Genomic DNA, 27,254 nt, shown 5'->3' with positions numbered 1-27,254 from the left:
TGATGATCAACCATGAAAAACTTGGTTCTTCTCAGTGGCTCAGTGATAAAAGACATCTCAATAGATTTTGGATCAAAAATGCCATCTGTATCCAGAATAAGAACTATAGAGATAGACTGTAAATCAACACATGCTGTATTTACCTCTTGTTTTCTTTTTTTTTTCCCTTCCTTGATTTCTTTTGTTCTAATTTTCCTTTTTTTCCGACATGATTCATAAAGCAATGTATATCAAAATTAATTACTTTTAAAAAATAATATATTTTTTCCTCCTGTTAAGTTTTCTATGATTCTCTTAAGCTTTATGTTTGGAGATTAAATTTGTTGCTTAGTTCTGCTTTTTTCAATAGAAAAGATTGAAAGTCTCCTCCTTTATTGAAGATCCATCTCCTTCCCTGAAAGATATTGCTTGGTCTGGCTAGGTAGTTAATTCTTGGTTGTAACCCCAGGTCCTTTGCCTTTCAGAATAGTATATTCCAGTCCCTACAATGCTTTATAGTGTGCCTGTCAGATTCTAGGTAATCTGATTGTTGCTAAATTGCTTTTTTTCTGGTACTTTGCAGTATTTTCTTTGAGCTAATATTTTTGGAGTTTTGCAACAATGTTCATTGAGGTTTTCCTCGTGGGATCTCGTTCCAAAAATTATTGAGGATTCTTTCAATGACTATTTCCTCCTCTGTTCCTAGAATATCAGAGCAGTTTTCCTTGATGATCTCTTGAAGAATGCTATCCAAGCTCTTTTTTTTTTTTTTTTTTTTTTTGGTCATGGCCTTCAGGTAGACCAATAATTTTTAAATTGTCTCTTCTGGATCAAGGTTAGCTATTTTTCCAATGAGGTATTTTACATTTTCTCCCATTTTTTCATTCTTATTATGTTGTTTGACTGATTCTTGATGCCTCATAGAATTATTAGTTTCCATATGCCCCATTCTAGTTTATAATGCATGATTTTCTTCAGTTACTTTTTTATTTCTTTTTCCATTTGATTAATTCTACTGTTCAAAGTGGGGTTTTCTTCAGTAGATTTTTTTTTCTGTATCTGGCCAATTGTATTTTTTAAGGAATTGCCTTCCTTTCCCAAACTGTTGACTCTTTTGCATTCCTCTCATTTATTTTCTTATTTTCTTCTTTTATTTCTCTTATTTGTCTTTTAAATCTTTTATGAGCACTTCCAAGAAGACTCTCAGCTTCAGAGCAATTCATATCACTCTTTGAGATTTCTTCTGTGGATATTTTGTTCTCATTTGAGTTGATATTTTGTTCTTCTGTTTTCATAGTAGCTTTCTATGGTCAAGGTTGTTTTTTTGTTTTGTTTTGTTTTGTTTTGTTTTGTTTTTGTTTTTTTTTGTTGTTGTTTTTTGTTTTTTGTTTTTTGTTTTTTGTTTTTTACTTTTATGGTTGAACTTTGCTCCTGGGATAAAGGGGGTACTATTCCCAAGCTTCCTGTGTAGCTCTGAGCCTTGGCTTTGGGCAAGGAGTCTCCATGTGCTTGCAGAGGAATAGCTTTGCCTGCTCTTCCCAAGAAAAGCCTAGTTTCCAAAATTTTGCCTTCTAAGCTGGGACTGAAGGTTACTCTACTGGTCTGCTTTTGTACTGAGCTAGGACTGAGCATCTCAGTTGATGATCTGCTATGATGAGGACCCTTTCACCGGATTTCCCAGGCTGAACACCCTTTTCACCCCAGTGAAACTATTCTTTTTCTTGAAGTTGACTAATCTATTTTGAGCTGGAGAGTGATTTCATTCTTTCAGACTCTGTTCAAAGGCTTAGTTTCATGTAATTTTCAAGGGAAGCTAGGAAAGCGCAAACAACTTCCTGGCTTCGTTCCACCATCTTGGTTCTACTTTTGGAAGTCACTTCTCTATGCTGACTTTCAACCTCACATTTCTAACTGCCTTTCTTGAACCAGATGTGCAGTAGATATCTTAAACCAAACATATCCAAAACTTAACTAATCATCTTTCAATTTTCCTCAGGTTCTACTTTCCTTATTACTATAGAGAACAACATGATTTTCCCACTCCCTCAAGCTTACAACCCAGAAATCATACTCAACTCCTCACTATATCTCCCCACTCACCCTTCCTAGCCAATATGTTTCCAAGGCCTATCAATTTCATCTTTGCAAAATCTCTTAAATATACCCTTCTCTCCTCAACAGCACCAATACTCTGGTTTAGACCCTTATAACCTCAAACTTAAAGTATGTCTCTATTCTAAGGTATCCTTCATTCATTCATCAGAGATTTTCCTAAAATCCAGTTCAACCATATCACACATACTTGTGCACACACACATACCTGTGATAAATTCCAGTGATTCCATATTGCTTTCAGGATAAAGAAAAAAGAAAAAAATCCTTTGTTAACATTCCATAACCTTCACAACCTAGCCATCCTTCTGTCTTTCTTGTCATCTTACATCTTATTCCCCTCCCAATATTTTTTTTAATCCGAAGACTGTTTTCCTATCTGCTATACAAATGCACAGCCCATCTCTTGATTCCAGACATTGTCTCTGGCTGTCTTCTTATGTTTGGAATGTTTTCCCTCCTCATCTCTACTTACTATCTTTTCTGGATTTAGTATAAACTAAAATCCCATCCTTCTACAGGAAGACTTTCCCCAATCCTTCTTAATCCTTCTGCTTCTTAATTATTTTCTATTTATTATGTATATAGTCTGTTGATATGTTTGCTTTTTTGTTGTGTCTCCCATTAGATCATAAACTCCTTGAAGTCAGGGATGTTTTTTGTTTTGTTTTGTTTTGTTTTTTGGCCTCTTTTAATATATCCTCAAAAATTAATACAGTTCTTGGCTTAATAAAGTTTCATTGATTGATAAATAATACTATCTCATCTTGAATAGAAGTTCCAGAAAATGGTGGCAAAAGAAACTTGAATGGCTCAAATGTCAAATCTAATTCCATTTTGGATATCTATCAAATATTAAAAATAAATAAACTATTCCTATTTTGCTACTACATTTATCATCTACTTGGTTTCTATTTATTTATTTATTTATTTAATTGATGGCTTATTTTCCAGATGAAGGACTTTTAGCCAATAAAAATGAGTTTTTTGAGCTTCAAAAGGTAGCAAATTATGCTGATGTTTGCTTTTTTTTCATCTCTCAAGGGTAACTGATGTGCCAAGTACTAGTAATAGTTAGTAAACAAACTACTAAAGTGAAGGAACCAAGTGACCAGAGACATGTAATATGATAATTTGCTGATAACTGATGGATATTAACCAGTTGGAAAACATAAAAACATGCAGAATTAGTGACAACATTTACACTAGGCCAAAACCATTCATCCTACTATGCTTCGAAGAAAGAATGAAATGGGTTTCATTGCTACCAGTACTACATGAGCCAGAGAAGTCGTGATAAAGAGAGTCATTAAACATCAAGTCCAACTCTGAGCTCAAAATTATCTTTCTTCTTTGCTGTCTTCTCCCTCCATAACTGCAAATATATTTTCTAGAAGTCAGAATTAAAGCAGAGTGATGTCAAGTAAGAAAAGTGATAATCATCTGGACACAGCCCAAGGCAAGAACAGGAAGGAGGCTGTCGGAGGACAAGTATGTGTTCCATTGGACAATAAAATATGGTGACAGCGATATAAGGAATGGCATATTTTTTGCTCATAGGACAGAATTGTAGTAGAAGAACTGGAGAGAAAATACTCCACTTTTTAAAAGTAAAAAACAGAAACCAAAACTATTCTTGACTCCTTGATTTTATTTGACTTCTTTGTCAAATTTCCTACAGAAATTTAGCTCCTTGAAGGGAAAAACAGAAGTGAAGTTCTGGGTACATAGGGAGTAGTTCTTTTATTGCACTCGTTATTATATAATATCATATAACATCTTTATGATAGCCTCAGCTACCCTATATCAGGAAATTACCGGTAGCCTTGCTCCATTGTTTTTTTATTTAAAACAATTATATTGCAACAAAATTCTTGAGAATTATGGCATATGAAATCCATCTTAGCCTGTTCCTTTAATTATATTTAGTCTAAGATTTTCAGATTCAGTCTAATTTCTAATTGTTGTTTGATTACTTAGAGGAAGCAGGTTTATATTCTAAGGTTTATATCAAAAGTTTGAATACGTCCCCTCCCTCCAATACAAGTCCCACAATGTATACACAGTAAAAAGCAAACAAACAAAACAAATAAAGCCCATTTATTTAAATATAGTGAAACAGAAATCAGAGAAAGTATACACAAGAGCATATATATCAGATGGTATTGAGTGAAAAACTTGTCTTATTGGAAGCCAGATAATTCAGCTTAATCAAGAGAGAGTCTCATATCTGACCCAAAGAGCTTCAGGTTAAACTATGTTGTACCTGTCATATAAAGATGTTGTCCTTGCCTACAAAAAAAAAAAAAAAAATTATAATGGGGAAATGACACAAAGACTTACAGGTTAAGATAGTTGGTGATAAAGCCCTTATGAGAAAATATGTAAGTCTAGGGAGAAACATGATTTCAACCTACAAAACTCTGAAAATTTGCTAAACAATTTTCTACCATGTGACTCTATTTTTAAATATTGAAATGTATATTTAAGAATACATTATTTGCTTCAATTCTCCAAAAAAGAAGAAATGTATTTGCTTCTATTCTAGGCAATGAATTTGGGTTCAAATAAAGATGAGATGCTATGTCAAGAATTAGATCAATTTCCCAAACTATTTTCTTCTCTGGTGTTCTTCAACAATCTTGGCCCTTCCTCTTCATTTCTTCATTCCTTCATCCCCAGCACATACCATTCTGTTGTACTAGATTATCTTTAAAGTTTGTTCCTTCAGATTTTGCTTAGAATTCCTGAGACATTTTTGATGATTTATAAAACTGACTCCAAGTGCTATTTATTTCCCTTATTTCTATGATCCCCTTGCTACACTGAAAGTTTTGCATTTATTTATTTCTTATCTTCTAGAAAAAAAACAAAAAAACAAAAACAAAAACCTAGTTTGCTTGATTTTTTAAAAGATTTAAAAATGTTTCATTAGCTAAATTTTTGAACTCCTGACACAAAATGAGGTAATAGCCACAAGGACTTTTTATCATCTGACATCAATTTCACTCATGCCATTATGAAAATAAATATACACAGGCACATCCTTAGGTCTGGACCTATGATTTCATTGTTTTGGTGGGAATGACCTATTATTTCATCATTTGGAAACTCCTTCCACCAATGCAGATTAGTAACTTTTCTGTATCTCTTAGAAAGTCTCTATCTCTTAGAAAGTATCCTGCAGCACTGAGATTAAGGTTAAGATTAAATAGTTTGTCCTTGATTTTTAGAGATCATATATGTCAGAAGTAAAATTTGAATTTAGGTGTTTTTGACTTTAAGGTCTATCCTCTAGCTACTAAGTTAGGCTTCAGTCTATTGAGTGGCCTGTGGAGGCCACTATGTCATAGAAATATAATGCAGGCATGGGATTAGGAAGATCAGTGTTTTAATTATCTTTAACAATTCTGTCAATTCAACACAAATCCCTGGTTGTATGTGTCTCAAGGATTTCCCTAGTATTTATTTATAAACCATGAAAGACTTGAGATCTGCTTAATTGGAGAGAGTTTCTATTCCAAGAGTTCCCTAAAGTGATGAAATAATAGGTCTTTTTTATATTCATGTGTGATGTTTTCATAGGAAAGTTTGCACAGGTGAAAGTTTCTCTCTCTAGGACACAGTGGGATTTTTGTGGCTATGGGAAAGTTACTTAACTTTTTAGAGTACCTGGCAAATCTTTTAAGACTTTAAATTATAGATTACTCATTGATTTGCATTTTGGATGAAATTTTGACATCTAGGAGAGTTTTCCCATAGTGTTAAAATCGTAGATCCAGACCAAAAAGATTTACTCTAAAGACACTCATTATTACTATACCAATATTTGTGCTCCTGAGAGTGAAAGTAGCCTCCTCCATGATTCTAGTCATGCTCCTTCCATACTGAATTAGAAAATCAGTTTTCTTAATCTTAAAGCTGAATATCTGCATTATCCTAATTAGTAGCTGTTTCTCATAAAGTCCATAGGAAACATACATTTAGAAAAAGCCGAAGAGAAAGCAATGGCTTTGTGACTTCATAGAACATCATGATCATGCCTTTCCTGCTGATGCAGCAGAGTTATATATTGGTATTTCTGTGTCAGAGCAGAACCCCACAATTTGTAGTGGTTGATGACTGCAATCTCACCATAAGGACAGAGGGCCCAGAGTTTCCTCACTCTGCCCAATATCCCTGCAAATCTCATAACTAGCATATGCTATGGTTGAATGACCTGGCTTCATTCACAACTAAATCAGTACTAAAGCAGTCAGGATGATAGATAGCAGCTTATCAATAATTGAAAAGAAAGGCTCAGAGATGTCCCATTATCTGAATAATTAATGCTCCACTTGGGCTTTGTAATTCCTTAATAAAACTGACTGATTGATTTGCTTAATTAATTCCTCCTTTGACAGGCTTATTGCTTTCTTTGGAGACAGGGCTGGGCAAAAATCAGAGATAATTCAAGCCAGGAGAAAAGATTTAAAATCTTCATAAACTTTAAGCCACCCAGAGTATTATGGAAACAGTTCTCTTATGAAAACTCTCTCCCTGACTCTGGCTAACCACAAGTGGCAGGCAAACAATTTCACCTTTAGAGAGAAAAGGGAAGAAGAAGAAAAACAAAGAATCAAAGTTTTAATTTCCCCCCCCTTTTCCTTGATTTCACTTGAGTTTATATCCCATTGCAACTGATCAAACATTATGATAAATTGTAAAAGGTCCCCAACCACATCTGTGGTAGTAAACTTTGCTGAACCTTAAACACTTTTGAATAAATCGATGTGAATGAAATGTTTAAAGCCCACTTCCACCTGACAGCATTAATGCCTTGAAAAGGCAGTGGTGGTTTGGTTGCTTCTATTAGGAAACAGAGTACAGCCAGGGCTGGGACTTTCCTGAGAGTCAAAGGGCATTAAGTCAAAGGGCACCAGCTCTCAGCAGAGGGTTTGATCATTCATTTTCACTTGGCTTTACTGTTTTTACAATTCTCCTTGAAGACTAACAAGCAGGAATGACATTACAAAGAAAAGAGAAAGATAGAACAGAAAAGAAGAAGAAGGAGAGTTAAGGGGACTAAGTAGTTACAGCAAGTAACATAAAGATAAATAGACAAATGTCATAGAGTACACATGAGAGAGGGAGTTGGGGGGGTGGAGAGGTGGGAATAAGAGACTTTCTTGGTTCAGATATTCAACACTGTAACATAAGACCAAAGCCAGAGAGAAGGAGAATGAAAGAGGGAATAATGACATCATTTGAAGAGGGAAAAAACATATTCTATCAATTAATAAACAATTATATATTCAGTTAAAGAGCAATAGATGAGAAAATATCATCAAAATAAAACTATTTGAAGTCTCTTTGCTTGGAAAATGGGACTTTCTGAATAGAGGATCTGCCTCCTACATGGTTTGTCTATACCATTATCATAACAATTCAGTCACTGGAAAAATGGGAGCCATGAACTGGGAAAAAAAAAATGTATCTTGTATGGATAATGCTAAGATCATAGGAGAAATATAAATAGGGTGATAGAAGCATTATGAGGAATGCCAAGAAATAAGTGAATGTGAGGGACTATTACAGTGGTATTGATAAATATTTAACAATAGCCTCTCTGGAAAAAAAAAAAAAAAAAAAAAAAAAAAAAACTAACAAACAAAAACAACCAGTTGTTGTTGTTTTTTTTTTTCCTAGCTTCCCCCCAAAAAACAAAACAAAACAAGCAAAACAAAACACACTTTTAAGCATTTGCATTATTGCTACTTCTGTATCACTTTAAGTTTACACAATAAACAAACAATAAGTCAAGCCCTGGTTTATAACATTTACTGATTTCAGAAGTATAAAATGCTCACACTGAAAATTTTAAAAATGGGCTTTCATCTTATCAAGTGGTATGAGCTAATCTAGTACACCCTTGGGCCTTGACTATGTAGCTGTTCAGGAAAATAAGGTAAAAAAATCAAGAACACAGCAACTCACATATATCAGAAATCATTAAGTCAAAACTAAGAAACAAGTAGAAATTGTAGGAAGATGGGATCATACATTTAAAACTCGAAGACTATCTTAAAGGCTATCATAGACAAATGTCAAATTTTACCCAATGAAACTAAGTCACTTGTTAAGTAACTTGTCTATGGTAGTAAGTGTCTGTTTCAAGATATTTATTCAGGTCTACATGACCTGCAAAATTGACCTATAAAATTTTCCAATTTTATATAGTAGAGGTCAACACAGAAAAGTTGGTCAGAATGTAAATCTATTAGCAGTAATCTCTATGTTTAAGATTCCAATTAGGGAATTTACTATCTCTTTTTTTTTTTTTTTTTTTTAATGTTTAAATTAGTCCCAACTTAGAAAGACTTTATTACTGGTATCTTGAACCTTTTTTTCCAACCTGTTTGATGAGCATTTTTCTCCAAAGACTCATAGTAAAAAATATACAATTTTAAAAGAACTTCAAAAGATCATCTTGTCCAAATCATGCCTGGAAAGGAACTCTAAAGTAACTATTCCTCATAAATAGTCATTTGGCCTTTATTTGACAACTTTAGACAATGGGTAATCTGGTATTTTCCGAGGCATTCATTTTACTTTTGAACATAATGATTAAAAAGTTTTTCCTATATCAAACAGAATATTCCTCTTTAGAATTTCCACCAATTTGCTCATTAAAGCCAAGCAGAACAAGTCTAATTCTTCAGTCAATTAACATTTATTATGTGCCTACTATATGCTAAGCACAGGAGATAAAAATGCAAAAAAAAAAAAAAAAAAAAAAAAAAGAAAAGAAACAATCTTGATTCAAGGAACTTACAATCTAATGGGAAAGACAACTAATAAATATGCAATGCACCAAATATACAATGAATAAATACAAAATGATTGGACTTGAGATGGACATTGAAGATTGATCAAAATTTGAATAGGCAAAAAATTAAAAAAAAAAAAAAAGGGATAATGTTCACAATGTTTTTGGCAAGCTAATCTACTTGGGTCTCAGAAGATCAAAAAGAATAAGTATTGTTGTGCCACAGTTCTCTTTTAATGTCCTGATACAGTTTCCCTAATTGTCCTATTCAGTTACTCTGCCTCAGGTTATAACCATTCCTCTTAATGTTATGATAAAGATTTTATATCTTAGACCTTAGGCTATATTCATTCCCTCTTAATGTTTGATGGGATAAAGGTCTTTATCCATTTTAGATGTCATTAGAATATCAGGAGTCTTTCCAGTACTTCTCTCCATTATGCCTGCCTCCATTATGTCAACTTCATCCTAGATGCCTCCCCCGATTAGGTCATCCCCATCCAGGTACTACCCCCATCATGTCATTGTTCTTGTTGCCCTATAAAAGAATCTTGTATCAGACATTCACTGCTGGATTCTTTGAGATAGTGGTCTCATTCAGCCCTGGGACCAACCATGGATCCATTTGGTCCCAGTAAATCTCTCTCTTTCAAATAAATTATTAAATTGTTCTCTAATTTCTATCCTGCCTCAGTTTCTTCAGCATTACATTTTGAAGCTCCCCAGAGAGATGTTAGAAAATTAGCAGAGGGGCAGCTAGGTGGTGCAGTGGATAGAGCGCCAGCCTTGAATTCAGGAGGACCAGAGTCCAAATCTGGTCTCAGACATTTAACACTTCCTAGCTGTGTGACCCTGGGCAGGTCACTTAACCCCAGCCTCAGGGGAAAAAAAATAAGCAGGATTAGAGATAAGAGACTCTTTCTGATCTTTGCCTTAGGCCTCAGGGTGGCTGCAGATCTGAATTCTTGGCTTGGAGAGGCTGGGCCCTCCTGGATTTTTTTTTTCCAGAGCCTCTAGGAAAGAGAGCAGTTTCCAGCCACAACAGCCTGATGGCAGACACCTCCATTTCGGCTACAGAAGAGTAAGTCTGTCTAGGTATCTTTTGGGGTTCCATCTGGTTAAGTCTTAAGACCTGTTCTCTTCTGTTCTGTATGTTAGCATCTGGATTCCCAGAATTATGAAATACTCACAAGCATAAATTCTGGGAGTAGAGTCTTCTGGATGCAGGGGACCCTACCTGGTGTCTAAGACACATCTGTGTGCCAGTTGGCACAACTCTGGGCATTGAAGAATATAAATCTGGGTGTCTTTTTTAAGACACTATCTGGCTAAAAAAAAAAAAAAAAAAAAAAAAAGGCTCCCTTTGAATTATGGGAGGGAAGACTGGAGCTGACAACTTCCCTCAGGGCTAATCTTTCCAGATAACCCATGATCTGTGTTAAATGTTTTGACTGTGCATTCAGTGTGTTCTGTGTAAGTTGTCTGTTTGTTAGTTTAAGAGCTCTGTTAAATTTAAGAACAATGATCAAATTTGGGTATTGGGTTATTCTAATGTTGCAACTGTATTTAGTATAATTCTGAACTCCAACTGGAGAAAATATTTGATTGGGAATTTTAGGATGATTCTAAATTTGGGAAATAATTTTATTATTGCCTTTGCATGCCAGATTTGTTCTTCTGAGTATCTTTTAAGCAGTTTTAAAATTGTGGGAAATAATTTTACTGTTGCCTATGCAGGGTAGATTTAATTATCTTTAAGTATAAGATCTTAAAAGAACAATAGTTTGTTAAAGAAGTTCTGTTAACTTGCCTGAAAGGGGTCACATGCCTCTAATTAGGTAAAGTATGTAGCAAAAAGGATCTGACTTTTCTGAAGGCTTCAACTCTGGCCAAGTTGGAGCTTAGGAGAAGTCCATTGGGAATGATGGCCACATGGGGCAGAGGGAAAGAAAGAAAAACTATGCTGTTTCATTGTTTGAAATTTGATAGGAAGAGCAGTTTTATATTATTGGGAATTTAAAGCTGTATTCATTTTGTTTCAGAGTTTGTTACCTATAATATAACATTTTAAGTTATGCTTTAAACCCCACTGATTTCTGCTACTTTAAAGGTTGGGTGGGGTAGGGATCTTTTGTCTTCAAAGGTGAAGATTTGAACTTGCTCTCCACTGCTCTCTGCTATGAACATCTAGTTAGCCTGGGCTGCAGTTAAGTTTGCCTCCCCCCTCCCCCCTGCTTCTTTGGAGGTAGAGTGGGGGGAAGGGCAGCCATGTGGAATCCTCTGCTCCCTTCCTTCTAAACTGTTCCAGACATTTTTTACTGAAGTTGTAGCTACCTGGTTCTTGGCTAAAAGTAGCAAACTGATTTGTATAAATATAAAATTATGATAAATATTTGTTCAGAATTTATCTGAAACTTTGGTTAGTGGTATTTGTTATTGGAGGTAAAATTTCTTGGGTTTGTAGTTAATATGTCACTGCCTTTTTTCCTCCTGTAACTGATTTCTATAATCAGAGCAATAGTCAATAAAAAACTGTTAAGCAATTCAATTATGCCATACCTTGCTGTTTCCAATCTGGTTATATGTTATACTCCTGTTACCCCAGGTCCTTAATTAGTATTTCAGCATACTTAAAAAGACTTTGCAGTTTGGTATCAGGCCTCTAAAAGTTTGGGGTTTGCCTGCCTTGGTCTAAATGCATAATCTGCTCAGAAATCTGATCTTTTCTGTAGCCCTGTCTATTCCTCTGGGTGGGGACAGGTGGAGCTACTCCAAGCCTCACCCTTCTGAATGGGCAGCACAATTGTTTTGAGCCCTGCTGCTCTGTAAGCAGAGGCTGAGTCACAAATGACCACAGACCTAACTCACAGTGAACTGTCCATATGCTTCCCAACTGCAGAGGGAGGACCTGACATGATTGCAATGAAGAGCTTTGTGTATTGCTTATTAACTCTGGGGTTATCAGGGAGAGACTTGTCCTTGCATTGTTCTAGCTTTGTTTTGGTTTTTATTTGGTTTATTTACTTCACATAGGGTTAGTCAAAATTGTGGTGCTAAGATTTTCTAGAGGAAGGTAATTCAATGATTTGAATACTCAGAAGAGAGAGAGTGTGGAATGTTGTGCCACAGTTCTTTTAATGTCCTGACCCAGTTTCCCTAATTGTCCTATTCAGTTACTCTTCCTCAGTTATAACCATTCCCTCTTAATGTTAGGAAAAAGGTCTTAGATCTTAGACTTTAGGCTATAATCATTCCCTCTTAATGTTTGATGGGATAAAGGTCTTTATTTTAGATATCATTAGAATATCAGGAGTCTCTCCAGTACTTCCCTCTATTATGCCTGCCTCCATTATGTCAACCTCATTCTAGATGCCTCCCCCCCATTAGGTCATCCCCATCCAGGTACCTCCCGCATTATGTCATTGTTCTTGTTACCCTATAAAAGAATCTTGTATCAGACATTCACTGCTGGATTCTTTGAGATAGTGGTCTCAATCAGCCTTAGGACCAACCATGGATCCATTTGATCTCAGTATATTTCTCCATTTAATAAACTATTAAATACTCTCTAATTTCTATCTTACTCAGTTTCTCCGGCATTACAGTATGTGAAAGACATAGAGGAAAGAACACAATGTAATTGGTAGACAATATAAAAATGTACCTGGTAGAAAGTATATATCATTAGGAAATAGAGAAAGAAAATAATCTGAGGTCTAAATAGGTTATGGCTTGATCCAATGTTAGGTGAGACTTGATTTAGTAGCCATTTGGGATCTTTATCAAGTACAGTATTTGCCAAGATCTTAATAGCATTGGGTCATTATGAAAGGTCTTGAATAATCTGACCCCTTTCACTTCAGGCATTGTTCTTCTCTCAATGCATCATTGAAGCAATCACTAAGCCTAATTATTCAAACATTCCACCTTTAGGGACCTAGAGGTAATGTGGATTCTCCTGAGAGCTCTTGTTTGGGGAATTCTTAATTCATCTTGGCTTACTAGAATTTCAGAGGACTGCCTGACCTTCAGGGCAAAATACAAAATGCCTCTTTAAAATGATTCCAATTTAGAGTTGCTGTCACTGCTTCCTTTTATAGCTTTTAATTGAATATTTAACTTAAAAAAACAAACAAATAAAAAAAAAAAAAAAAACTTGTACTCTGAGATACTTAATCCTGATGAATATGGGTATATAAGTATAAAGTTGTCATAGTTTATTTTCACCACCTCATCCCTGCTTGTAAAGTAGGAAAGACCATAATATACACACATATATAAATGTCTGAATCTGGCTTCAAGTCTTTCATGAGGGACTCTGCTTAACATGGTCCCTCCTCTCTTCCCAAACACAATCCCTTGACTGTAGTGAAATTGTTCCACTCACAGAATTACAGACCATCTGTTTTAACCTCACAATATCAATGAGGCAAGTGGTATAATATAGAGTATCTTTTTTTTTATATGAGGAAATTTAGAGATGAATAGGATTAAATGAGTCATATAGCCCATTATCCCCCTAAGGACACTATTTCCAAAATCCCTGACTCCAGATTCAATAACCTAGGCATTATGCCAATCTTCTCTTCTTGCTGTTTCTTCCTTACTTTGGAAGATATAATAAATATATTCTTTGCCAAAGCTTCACCTGTCCTCTTGATCTCCACATTTCCTAACTCTACCTTGACTTTGTTGCATTGATTACTCTTTTTCATTATCAATATCTTTTTTATATTTGAATTCTTTCCTGCTGTCTTCAAATATACTCAGAACCACCTTACTCTAAAATAAAATAGAAACTTCAAACTTGAAGTTGTTAACTTCATCAAATTATTGTACTATAATTTTCCTTCCCATCCATAGCTAAGTTTTGAGATATCTACAATGAATGTCTATTTCCTTATTATTTTTCAACTCAATGAAGCCTTGAATCCTGACCCCATATTGCTAGTGAAACTGTCCTTATGAGGAGATTTGTGACCTCTTATTTGCCAAATTTAATGGAATTTTCTCATTTTAAACCTCAACATTTCCAATTGATTTCAGATGAACTTGTAAATAATATACTTTAATTCTGGATAATATATTTGCTCCCATGACTTTTTTCTTAATTTTTGATTTCTCTTGTGTAGTTTGTTGTTATATAACTTTCACTTGAGCCATTAGCGTACTGTTCCCCACACTGTCTTTTGTTATTTTCCCTTCTAACTCTTTACTCTAGCATTTTCCATTTCACTTTTATATATTTATCTCATATCTTCCTGTGGATCCCAAGATTTGTAATTCCATCTTCTTGTTAGACAACTTTATCTAGATAAACAGATAGCACTTCAAACTCAACATGTCCTGAACTCAATATTCCCTTCTACAAAACTTGACCTTCATTTAAAAAATTGCCTTTTCTATGTTCCTGCTATTTTTCCAAATCACTCAGATTTGATAGCTTTAAATCCTTCTTCCTCTACTTCATTATGTATCTTTCTCTGCCAAAGGCACTGCTGCCAAGCCTTAGGAATTTTACTTTGAGGATCCCCCTCTCTTCTGTCAACTCTGTTCTTCTTCTATCACATAGCCGCCAACCTAATAGAAACTCTTTTCTCATCTTTCTTGAATTATTTGAATAACGTATTTATCAGTCTATCTCCTTCTTGTCTTCCCCTTCTCACATAATAGCTAATAACAAAATATACAGTTTAAATTTTACAAAATACTTTTCAAATAATATCTCATTTCATCCTCACTATAATCTTAGGAGGTAGGTGCTATTGTTATGCTCATTTTGAAGATGAGAAAACTGAGGCAGACAGACTTGTCCAAAAGCATTTATTTTAGGGATCTGAGACTAAATTTAATATGAAGCATTCTAAACTTGAGCTCTACACTTTATCCATCATGGACCGATTGGTCCATCACTCTTATTTTGCATCTTTGTCTCCATCTCCACTTCTGTCTGTGTTTCTGCCTTTCTTTGTCTGTCTCTGTCTGCATGTCTCTGTCTCTTTCTCACTCACATACATATCACACATACACAGAGACACAGAGAGACAGACAGACACAGATGGACAGACACAGAGTACTAAGAAAATAAGATTTCCAATACACATGTCTGAGCTAGTTAATCTCTTAATCAAAAGTTTGCAGGCATTGCCTATGGACAGTCTAATATACTAGGTGTCAGAAATATCTGAGTTGGAATCTTGTTTCATATACTAGCTATGTGACACTGCTTATATCAATTGTTCTTTATCAGTCCTCAGTTTCCTCATTTATAAAATGGGGATAAGAATATTTTATCTCATAGGACTGTTGGGAAAAATAGTTATTAGGATTATTAATTCATATTATTTATGTTTAGTCTCTCTGTTAAAGATATATTGGCCTGCTTTTTTCTGCTGTCTCCCACCTTCATGCATTCATACAGGATTTCCCTCATACCTTCAAAGCACTTCTTTCTCATCTCCACATAATCTTGTTCTTCATAATTTAACTTAGGAACTAGCATAAACTCTTTTCTTATTCATTACTCACCTACCCATCTCTGCTAAAATTGGATTTTCTGTCCACTCTCATATTTTCTTTTTTTTCTTTTTTTTTTTTATTCATTTTTCCAAATTATCCCCTCCCTCCCTCCACTCCCTCCCCCCGATGACAGGTAATCCCATACATTTTACATGTGTTACAATATAACTTAGATTCAATATATGTGTGTAAATACCATTTTCTTGTTGCACATTAATTATTAGCTTCTGAAGGTATAAATAACTTGGGTAGATAGACAGTAGTGCTAATAATTTACATTCACTTCCCAGTGTTCCTTCTCTGGGTGTAGCTACCTCTGTCCATCATTGATCAACTGGAAGTGAGTTGGATCTTCTTTATGTTGAAGATATCCACTTCCATCAGAATACATCCTCATACAGTATTGTTGTTGAAGTGTATAGTGATCTTCTGGTTCTGCTCATTTCACTCAGCATCAGTTGATATAAATCTCTCCAAGCCTCTCTGTATTCCTCCTGCTGGTCATTTCTTACAGAGCAATAATATTCCATAACCTTCATATACCATAATTTACCCAACCATTCTCCAATTGATGGACATCCATTCAACTTCCAGTTTCTAGCTACAACAAAAAGAGCTGCCACAAACATTTTGGCACATACAGGTCCCTTTCCACTCTTTAGTATTTCTTTGGGATATAATCCTAATAACAGCAATGTTGTGTCAAAGGGTATGCACAGTTCGATAACTTTTGGGGCATAGTTCCAAATTGCTCTCCAGAATGGCTGGATTCTTTCACAACTCCACCAACAATGTATCAGTGTCCCAGTTTTCCCACATCCCCTCCAACATTCATCATTATTTGTTCCTGTCATCTTAGCCAATCTGACAGGTGTGTAGTGGTATCTCAGAGTTGTCTTAATTTTCATTTCTCTGATCAGTAGTGATTTGGAACACTCTTTCATATGAGTGGAAATAGTTTCAATTTCATCATCTGAGAATTGTCTGTTTATATCCCTTGACCATTTATCAATTGGAGAATGGTTTGGTTTCCTATAAATTAGGGTCAGTTCTCTATATATTTTGGAAATGAGACCTTTGTCAGAACCTTTACTTTTAAAAATATTTTCCCAATTTGTTACTTCCCTTCTAATCTTATTTGCATTAGTATTGTTTGTACAGAAACTTTTTAGTTTGATGTAATCAAAATCTTCTATTTTGTGATCAATAATGATCTCTAGTTCTCCTCTTGTCATAAATCCCTTCCTCCTCCACAGGTCTGAGAGGTAGACTATCCTCTGTTCCTCTAATCTATTTATGATCTCATTCTTTATGCCTAAATCATGGACCCATTTTGATCTTATCTTGGTATATGGTGTTAAGTGTGGATCCATATCTAATTTCTGCCATACTAATTTCCAGTTTTCCCAATATTTTTTTCCAAATAATGAATTTTTCTCCCTAATGTTGGTATCTTTGGGTTTGTCAAAGATTAGATTGCTATAGATGTACCCTTTTTTGTCCTTTGTATCTAATCTGTTCCACTGATCTACCATTCTTTTCTTAGCCAGTACCAAATGGTTTTGGTGACTGCTGCTATATAATATAGCTTTAGATTAGGTACACTTAGACTACCTTCCTCTGAGTTTTTTTTCATTAGTTCCCTTGCAATTCTTGACCTTTTATTCTTCCATATGAATTTTGTTGTTATTTTTTCTAGGTCATTAAAATAGTTTCTTGGAAGTCTGATTGGTATAGCACTAAATAAATAGATTAGTTTGGGGAGTATTGTCATCTTTATTATATTCGCTTGGCCTATCCAGGAGCACTGAATGTCTTTCCAATTATTTAAATCTGACTTTATTTTTGTGGCAAGTGTCTTGTAATTTTTCTCATATAATTCCTGACTATTCTTTGGTAGATGGATTCCCAAATACTTTATACTCTCAACATTTGTTTGGAATGGAATTTCTCTTTGTATCTCTTGCTGTTGTGTTTTGTTGGTGATATATAAGAATGCTGAGGATTTATGTGGATTTATTTTGTATCCTGCCACTTTGCTAAAATTCTGAATTATTTCTAATAGCTTTTTAGCAGAGTCTTTGGGGTTCTCTAAGTATACCATCATGTCATCTGCAAAGAGTGATAGTTTGATTTCCTCATTTCCTACTCTAATTCCTTGAATCTCTTTCTCGGCTCTTATTCCCGAGGCTAGCGTTTCTAGTACTATATTGAATAGTATGTTTTTTTTTTTTTTTATTCATTTTTCCAAATTATCCACTCTCATATTTTCTTAAGGAATTTTCTGTTTCTCCTTTACTTTCATCACATTTTACCCAGGGTTTTTGCATATTTCTCCACTAAGTACTTATATAAAATTTTAATCCCTTCTCTTCCTCCCTCCCATTCATTTCCCTTCTTTTCCCTCATTTTCTTTCTTTCCTCTTCCTTTCTCTTTTCTTTATTTCCTTTCTTAATCTGTATATTCTGAAATCATCTCTAAATGGAACTCATTTTCTCCTGACCCCAGTCCTCTTCTTCAAATTTTTATTGATTACAGCAGCATTGTCTGGTCACTCATGTTCATCAACTTTGATTATTTTTAAATTCTTTTGTATCACTTACCTAACACAACCAATCAGTTGCCAAATCCAACTGAATTTCCTTTCACAACAGCTCTCTTATCTATCCTTTTTAATTTCATTTATAATTTCACCCTCCAAGGTCAGGAACTCATCACTTTTTGTCTATACTAGCATAATCGTTCAAAATCAGTACCTTTTTCCAATCCATCTTCCTCAGAGCTACTAAAGTGATCTTCCTAAGTTAAATGTTTGATAATATAATTTTTCTTTAAAAAAAATCTTCAGTGAGACCATATTGCCTCTATGGTACCAAGAAAATGCATCCTCTTAGTGTATAAGGTCCTTATACAATCCAGATACAAAGCAACATTTCCCTTATTATTTTTCCATACTAATAATATTCTCTTACAACTGATTTTAGCAGTTCATGGAATCAGTTCCCTAGTCTAGTACTTTCTTGCATTTATGTAAGCTGAGCTCCCTAACATGAATTTTCATTTTCACTTCTAGTACTCTCATTTCATTTCAAGGTTCAATGCAGGTGTCAAAATCTCTGAGAACTTATCACTCTCCTTCCTTGCCCTTATTCTTGGTCCTCTCTTCCTCTTCATATTACTTAGACTATTTTGATCATATAGACATTAAATTTATTATTTTTCCCTTTATACCTCCCCTTCAGTAAAATGAAAATGTATTGAGGACAGAGTTATTTGTATGTGAGTGTTCATGTGTCTTTACATACATTTGCCCATAGTACGTACTTTATAAATACATGTCATTTAAAGGAATTGAATTAAATCTTATTATATTATAAATCCCCTGAGGGCAGAGAGTGAATGAATTTTATATCACCAGAACCTAGGACAATGGCTTACAGAGAGTATATACTTTTAAAAAAGTTTGTTAAAAGAATAAACAGCTCCAACTCTATAATACTTCATGATTTGCAAAATACTTTTCTCACTTCTACCCTGTGAAATAGGTAGCATAAGTATTATTGTCCATTTTACTACTGATGAAGCTCAGCCCTAGGTGACAAAGCTATTTAATAACACAGAGGAGAACATCATCCAAGTCTTCTAAATATGTCTATAATTCCTAGCAGTAGTCTACACTATCTTTTACTCCTATTTTTGGGACATAAACGATGGGCAGAATTTAGCTCAGTCATTCACAAGAATTTCCACAGTGGCTATAGAAATATGCTGCTTGTACCTCCATTTTCTTTAGAAAGCTATATATATGGAACTTTTACCCCTACCCTACCTGCTCTCAAATCTGCCTTGCCCACCTCTGAATAGACATTTGGTTTTTCTTGAGGATCTTTTGGGAGAAAATAAAGGGAGCATGTTGCATTAACCATTTTAACATAGTGCCAATGTCATTGGTGAATGAGCATTACCACTCTTGTGAGGAGGGCAAGGCTGTGCTATCCCCCATCACTATTTAATCCATTATCCAAATCTGGGGCATGTGCAGTGCACCAGAATATCAAATGATACATTAAATTGGATACACAGTTGAGGGAGAAAATTAGCATAAGAAACGACTTTCCTGAGACTCATGATGAGAGCATGGGGCTCATTGTACAGAACATTCCAGCACAATCAATACAACTGCTGTCTCAGTCATTGCTCAGTTACATAATCCATGATGTCTTCACCCAGTATTTTCAGCTAGGAGGAAGCTTGGTCCAAAAACCAAAGAATCTTTTAAGATATCTTTAAAGGTATATATAATTTGAGGTGAGTGGGGAAGGTCAACATTCTATCTCATCTTCTAGAAGAAATTTACCTAAAATGAACTTAAGATGAGATTAAGTTCCAGGAAAATTTCTGCAAATTTAGTGTGCATGTATGTATATACATATACATATCTATCTATCTATCTATCTATCTATCTATCTATCTATCTATCTATGTATATCCATAGAGGCATGTGTCTGTTAAACAGACATGAACACATATATGTATGTATATCTGTCTCTATATAATCAAGTGGACTAGCTATATTACTTGAAAAGTCACCTGGAAAAGATGTCTTATTGACCTTTTTTTTTTTTTTTTTTTGCTTTAATTCTTTTTTTAGAACCAAAGATGAATTCTCTAAGGAGAAATAGTTCAATGAATCTATATAGAATTAGAAGGAACTTTTGAAGAAATCTAGTTCAACTCCATTAGTGTATAGGGAAGGAAATTGACCCCTAAAGATCACATAGTAAATGTTAGAGCTGGTATCTGACCCAAGCTGCTCTGGCTCCAAATTCAGTATTCTTAATCCTGTAACATGCTGCCTCCAAAACTATGCTACATTATATTTAGAACTTCAGATAAGCCTTTGAAAACATATATCTGGGAAAAAAAAAAAAAAAAAAAAAACTTTTGATAAAATAATACAATGATAAAAGGAAATTGGAAATGGAAATGCAAAGTATGTAAGACTGTTTTTTTTTCCCTTTTTTCTTTGCACAATAGTTTAAAGGCCCAAAGGGAAAACAATATTGACAGATGAAATAAAATGAACATACTGGACATAAAAGTTCCTTCAGCATCTATCAAACTCCCTCTCAATTACTGTAAAGCAAAAGAACCTGTAACTTACTTTGTTCCTTAGATCCTATTTTCTAGCCCTTTGGAACTGCTGCCTTTCAGCAATGATCAGATTGAATGGGCTGGAAGGTGAATGAACAATAGAGGTGGCAATTAAAAATCAGCAATAAATAAACAACCTGAGAATAATGCTCACAAGAAAGCAGAGTCGAGTGAATCACAAACCCCAGTAGCCTCATGACAGATTCTTTCTTATGTTGCATCTTTGATTTTTTACTTTCCTTTACAAAATGCATATACACAAAGGTTTGAATATGTATTTCTATAAAAAGAAATCTGCCTATTACTTACTGTTTATCAGAGAGTTATCTCTTCTAGTGGTTTCATAAAGCCTTCATACAGATTTTATTCTTGGAATCAGTGGAATGTAAATTCTATTGGGGACTTCATAACTAAAAGGAATCCAGGCAGAAGTTAGGTAACTAAATGTCATAGAAGTGTTAGCCTAGATAATATTAGAAGACTCGTATCTGAACTCAATTCTTCCTGACTCAGGAAATGGATTGAATCTATTATGTCATTTAGCTGCCTCCTATGCAAAGTCATTTTCTATTTGAGGAATGAGGGCTGAAAATATTTATAAAGCAAAATCTACTTCTTAGGCTACAAGGAGAATAAGCAATGATAAGCATTAGTAAAGATATTTTTTCATCAAATCACATTATTTCACAATAGTAAAAGGCTTCAGAGATCATGAAGTACCAGTTGAACCTGAAAAAAAACAAAAATAATTATTTTTTTAAAATATATTCAAAATTTAATTTAGATTTTTACCTTATATTTCAAAGAAAGGGGAACCCAGTATCTTCTGATACAATCCATTCTATTTAAGAATCGCTTTCCCCCTTCCTCCTTGAATTAAAGCTTATCACCTTCTCTATAATTTATTAACTAGGGACTTTTAGTTTTTATTTCCTGTACCTGAACAAGACAAGTCTAATTCCTCAAATATGCAGTAGACATTAAATAGTTGAAAGCCATTCATGACTTCTTTAAGTCTTCTCTCTATGAATCACATCCATGAGTACTTCAGTTTATCCTATATTATAATGACATTAAGATTCTTTTCCATACTGAACTCCCTTCTTTAGTTGCCATGTAAAGTGAAGTCTGAAAAACTTAGATCAGTGAGTTGTATTTCTAATCCTGGCAAAATTATAATGTGGCTCCCCTTTTCCTTCCATAGACTTTATATGGTATGTCCTTATAACCTATAACTTTTTTTTTTTAATATTTTTTATTTTTCTCAATTTATAATTTTTCCCAATTACATATCAAGGCAATTATTAACATTAACTTTTATGAGATTGAATTTCAGATTTTCTCCTTTCCTCTCTCTTCTTCCCTCTTCTGAAAATAGTAGGCTGTTGAATATAGATTATATATATACTGTCATTTAAAACATATTTCTGGGTTAGTCACAGTTATGAAAGAATAGATCCAAAGGGAAAAAAAAAAGTGAAAAAATTATGCTTCGATCTGCATTCAGAATCCATCAATTCATTATCTGTAGGTGGATAATATTTCTCTTCTTAACTTCTTTGTTCTTAAATTATTGTGTTGCTGAGAAGAGCTGAGTCAGTCCTGTTTGATCATCACACAATGCTGTTGGCACTGTTTCCGATGTTTTCCTGGTTCTGCTTATTTCACTTTGCATCAATTGGTACAATTTTGCCCACATAACATATATCTTGATTACATATGGCTTTGTCTTATTCCTTTATACTCTTGTCTTTAAAACATTTTTTCTCCCATCAAAAGAAGGAATTTTTTCAAAGTTTTTTTGAAGCTGAAGAACAGGACCTTTCCAGTATTCCATTTGTGTGTAGAATATATCTATTTTATTTTAGGTGTTCAATAAATACTTCTCTTTAGTTACTTGACAATGTAACACAATAGCCTAAGCAAGATGATCATTTACATTTTTGCCATGAAAAATTCAATACTACTTCCATGCAATTGGCACAAAGGATATGAATAGGACTTAGAATAATTTGCATTGTTATCACTTTATGTCTTCTAATAAGGAGACCTTCAGTTTCCTGATATTACTGGGTAATTTTGAAGAAGTCATCTATATTAGTCACTTAATATTTGTTAAATTAAAGTTACTTTAGTTCAATGAGACTCTGTTTCCTTAACTCATCAGTGGAGGATATTTGTGTTATCTATAGGGAGAACACTATGTAAAAAGCTCTATATTATTATGTAATGTGTATTATTATAAGCCATTGGAAACATATATGTATATATATATGTGTGTGTGTGTGTGTGTGTGTGTGTGTGTGTGTGTGTGTGTGTGTGTGTAAAACATGGCATGACAAAGTATATGGTATAACATTGGCAAGATCCACATTCAAGCTCTTTTTCTGAATATATATCGGCTGTGTGATCCTGACAATATTCCAGTGATCTGGTTAACTCTCTAAGGCTATACATTTCAACAAATAAATTACAAGTTTTGAACTGGTTGAAAGTATTTATCTATTGCGAATGTCTTTCATCTATGAAGTTATTGATCTATAACAAAATAAACAAAAAGTAGAAATATTTGAGCAAACTATTCTGTATACAACACTGGTGTACAGCTGCCAAATTAAATCATCTTTCGTAAGGGATATGTAATAGTGTGCATGTGATTGTGGGAATAAATGATGCAAACAAAGCTCTGGAGAACTTGGATAATTATTCCTTAATCTTTCCTACTTTTCACAATATATGTTTTATGTATCATGTCCCAAGCTTCTAATCCTTCAAGAGGTAATTGAGAGCTCCTCTATTATGTCTATGTTCTTCCAGGTTTGTTGGTCCTTAGGTCCACCAACAGATCATGCATTCTTCTGGATCCCATTCACAGAATACCGCATAAAGGGGACTTGAAAAATGATATATATATATTTCAAATTCAGCCTAGAGAGTCAGACTTTTGATTTTCTTTGATAATTAATTTGAACATTTCAAAAATAAAGTATTTTCTGGAAAACACCTTAACATTCAGTACTAAAAAAAAATAAAGCAGTTGTGAGTTGTTCTTTTGTGGAGCATCAAAGCAGACTTTTCCCATTTCTACTGAGGAATCTTCTCAAAAATTTTCCTTTAGTAAATATTTACTGGAACATATCTCAATAAACTAAACTTATCCCTAGATAAGATTGTTCTAGCAGCTAGCTAGTATTGTTGCCTCATCCCAAAACAACTCAGAGATATCGTCTCTTAATTTGGCTGTGAAACAGTTATTTCATAGAGAGCTTGAAATATCCCAGGACTCATCTACTCAGCACTATTGAAGGAATTGAATTGTATAGAACAGAATTTTTGCCAGAATTAAATATTAACTTTAATGTCAATATAAAACTCTACAATTTAATTAATCATAAAAGCTATATTCTTGAATAGAATCTAATGGTCCAAAACAGATAAAACAATTAAATGAGAAATGTTATGAATTAATCTTATTTAAAGAGGCAATCAATATGGAACTCATATTTTTAAAGATAGAACAAAATCTACTCTCTTAACTTGGCTAACTGTTCCATGATTTAACATAAGTTACAAACATAGAATTTGTTCTTTTTTCCCTGCAGGTGTTATTTGTTATCTTTGGCATTTCCCACTGTTTTCCCTTTGGGAAATATTTCATATATTTTGCTATGTTAATTATTACCAGCCAAGTTGACAGATAGAAAGTATATTGGAAACTTTCAAAATCACTGGAAAATTCAAACATAAACCAATTACATTACAGAATCAATGGTATTAATGGAAGAACATTGGAGTCATTCACTGAATCATGGATAACTTTCTTAAGTTTTATATTTCCTTCTCCTTTGTAAACCTGGATAACAATCTATCCTACCTACCTGCCTTGAGGTGATTGTATTACATTTTGGAAACAAACACTTAAAATATTATGAGACTATTCAAATGAATGTTACTATTGTGGGTGTTAAATAAGTATTAAGACATTTCTAAATTTTTTTTATTATTATAGCTTTTTATTGACAGAACATATGCATAGATAATTTTTCAACATTGTCCCTTGCAATAATTTCTATTCCACCTTTTTCCCTTCCTTCCCTCCACACCCTCCCCTAAATGGCAGGGTGTCTCATACAAGTTAAACATGTTAAAGTACACATATAGCAATATATGTGCACATATTTATACAGTTTTCTTGTTGCACAAGAAAAATTGGATTTAGAAAAAATAAAAATCACCTGAGAATAAAAACAAAACTGTAAGCAGTCCACATTCATTTCCCAGTATTTTTTTCTGTGGGTATAGCTGGTTCTGTTCATCAATGATCAATTTGAAATGAATTGGATCTGATAAAAGTAAGATACACATTATGTTTATCCCCCTTCTTCTTTCCCTCAGATATAATAAGTTTCCTTTATCTCTTCATGAGATGTAGTACCTCCCCTTTTCCCTTTTTTTGGTACAATTTTCTTTCCCCTCTAGCTTCCTTTTATATTATAACAACAAAATCAAATTATATACACATTCTGTATGAATACTCATAACAGAAATATAGTTCCCAAGATTTATTTTTATATTTTTATATTTCTCTTGAGTCCTATATTTGGAGGTCAAACTTTTTGTTTAGTTACAGTTTTGTCATCAGAAATAGATGGGATTCACCTATTTCATTGAATGTCTATCTTCTTCCCTGGAAGAAAATGTTCATTTTGTCAGGGTAAGTTATTCTTGGCTGCATACCAAGTTCCTTAGCCTTTTGGGATATCAGATTCCAGACCCTTTGATCTTTTTTATTTTATTTTATTTTATTTTATTTATTTATTTATTTATTTATTTATTTATTTATTTATTTATTTATTTATTTATTTTTTCCGAGGCTGGGGTTAAGTGACTTGCCCAGAGTCACACCACTAGGAAGTGTTAAGTGTCTGAGATCAAATTTGAACTCGGGTCCTCCTGAATTCAAGGCTGGTGCTCTATCCACTTCGCCACCTAGCTGCCCCCTCTTCGATCTTTTAATGTGGACACTGCTAGATTCTGAGTGATCCTTATCATTTCCATTCAACTCCTCTGTAGTTGAATTTTTTTTTTTGAGCTGCTTGTATATTTTTTTCCTTGGTCAGATGGTTCTGGAATTTAGCCAAAATATTTCTTGGAATTTTGATTTTTGTGATCTCTTTCAGTAGGTGATCAATGAATAATTTCAATGTCTATTTTACCCTCTGTTTCTATAACATCTGGGCAGTTCTCTTTGATGATTTCCTGAAAAAATAGTATCTAGGCTCTTTTTTTCATCATGATTTTCAGGAAGTTCAATAATCCTCAGATTATTTCTTCTAGATCTATTTTCCAGGTCTATTGTTTTCCCAAGTAGGTATTTAACAAGGTTTTTCTATTTTTTTCATTTTTTTGGTTTTGCTTGATTGATTCTTGATGACTCCTCCAGTCATTCATTTCCATTTGTTCAATTCTGATTTTCAAGGAATTATTTTCTTCATTTACTTTTTAAATTTCTTTTTTGTAATTGTCCAATTAAGTTTTTAAATGTGTTGTTTTGTTCTATGGAATGGCAATGAGGCAGTAGTAGGACAGCAATGGCTGTGCTGGGATCAGCATTTGCCCTGGGATTAGCATCTTTGCTGTGTACAGCAATTGTGTACTGAAATAGTGCTGCAACTCTCCTGGTGCTGGATGGATGTGGCCAGGTCTCAAGAGACTCTAGCATTTTGAGGTTATAGTCTTTACCCCCTGTGTTTATCGCTTCTCTGCTGATCTACTGGCTTGCTATCAGAACAGAGTAGGTGACATTGTGGTAGAGTTCTCCCCACAAATTTTCCACTGGCTGAGACCATGCCCCACCCTCCTCCAGTCTGCTCAGCATAAGCTGTTCTCTGTATTCTCACTATCTACTTTCCTGACACTGTGCCTCATCTAGTTCTCTGCCCACAAGCAAAAAACACATCTTTTCTGGTGAATTTTGAGAATATCTTCTATTAGTAATATGTTGTACTCCCAATATTCATGGGTTTTGACAGTCAAGCACTAATTCTGAGGCCTTTCATAAAAGAAGTAATCTGCAGGTAAGGGAGAACTTAGATATATGCATGTATCCTCTCTGCCTTCTTGGCTTTGCCCCCAGTGCTAAAACATTTTGACAGAAGTTATTTAAGTTCTTTATTCACTTTTTTTCTTATTTTATTGTATATGTATCAATGTGATTTTCAAGTGGATATTTTGAATTCTACACTCCCCAAAACACTGTTTTCAATTTACTTTAAAAATTCTATTATAAATGAAAAAAAGGAACTATTTTGAAAAATAATTTCCTACTTTAAAATATGTATTCTCCAGTAGAAGGTATTATTAACTTTATTGATGCACAAACTTTCAAGATCAAATCATTTCCTTCCTTCCTCACTCCCTCCCATTTATCTTCTTTCCCCTTCCCTTTTCTTTTCCCTTTCTCTTTCTTCATTTCTTAGTTCCTTCCTTCCCTTCTTCCTTCCTTCTCTTATTTTTTTTCTTTCCGTTTTCCTTTATAGAGAGCATAATTTCTCTCTTTAAATTAACAATTTTATTGTTTCATTGTATTATTGCTTAAAAATCATCAATGATATTCCTTTGTCCATTAGCATTATGGTTTTATGTAAACTACTCCTTAAAAAACTTTCGTGTAAAAATAGT

Source organism: Sminthopsis crassicaudata, chromosome 1 (genome assembly GCF_048593235.1).
Source record: "Sminthopsis crassicaudata isolate SCR6 chromosome 1, ASM4859323v1, whole genome shotgun sequence".
Taxonomy (NCBI): Eukaryota; Metazoa; Chordata; class Mammalia; order Dasyuromorphia; family Dasyuridae; genus Sminthopsis; species Sminthopsis crassicaudata.
The sequence above is the reverse complement of the archived record's forward strand: the minus strand, read 5'-3'. Positions refer to the sequence as shown.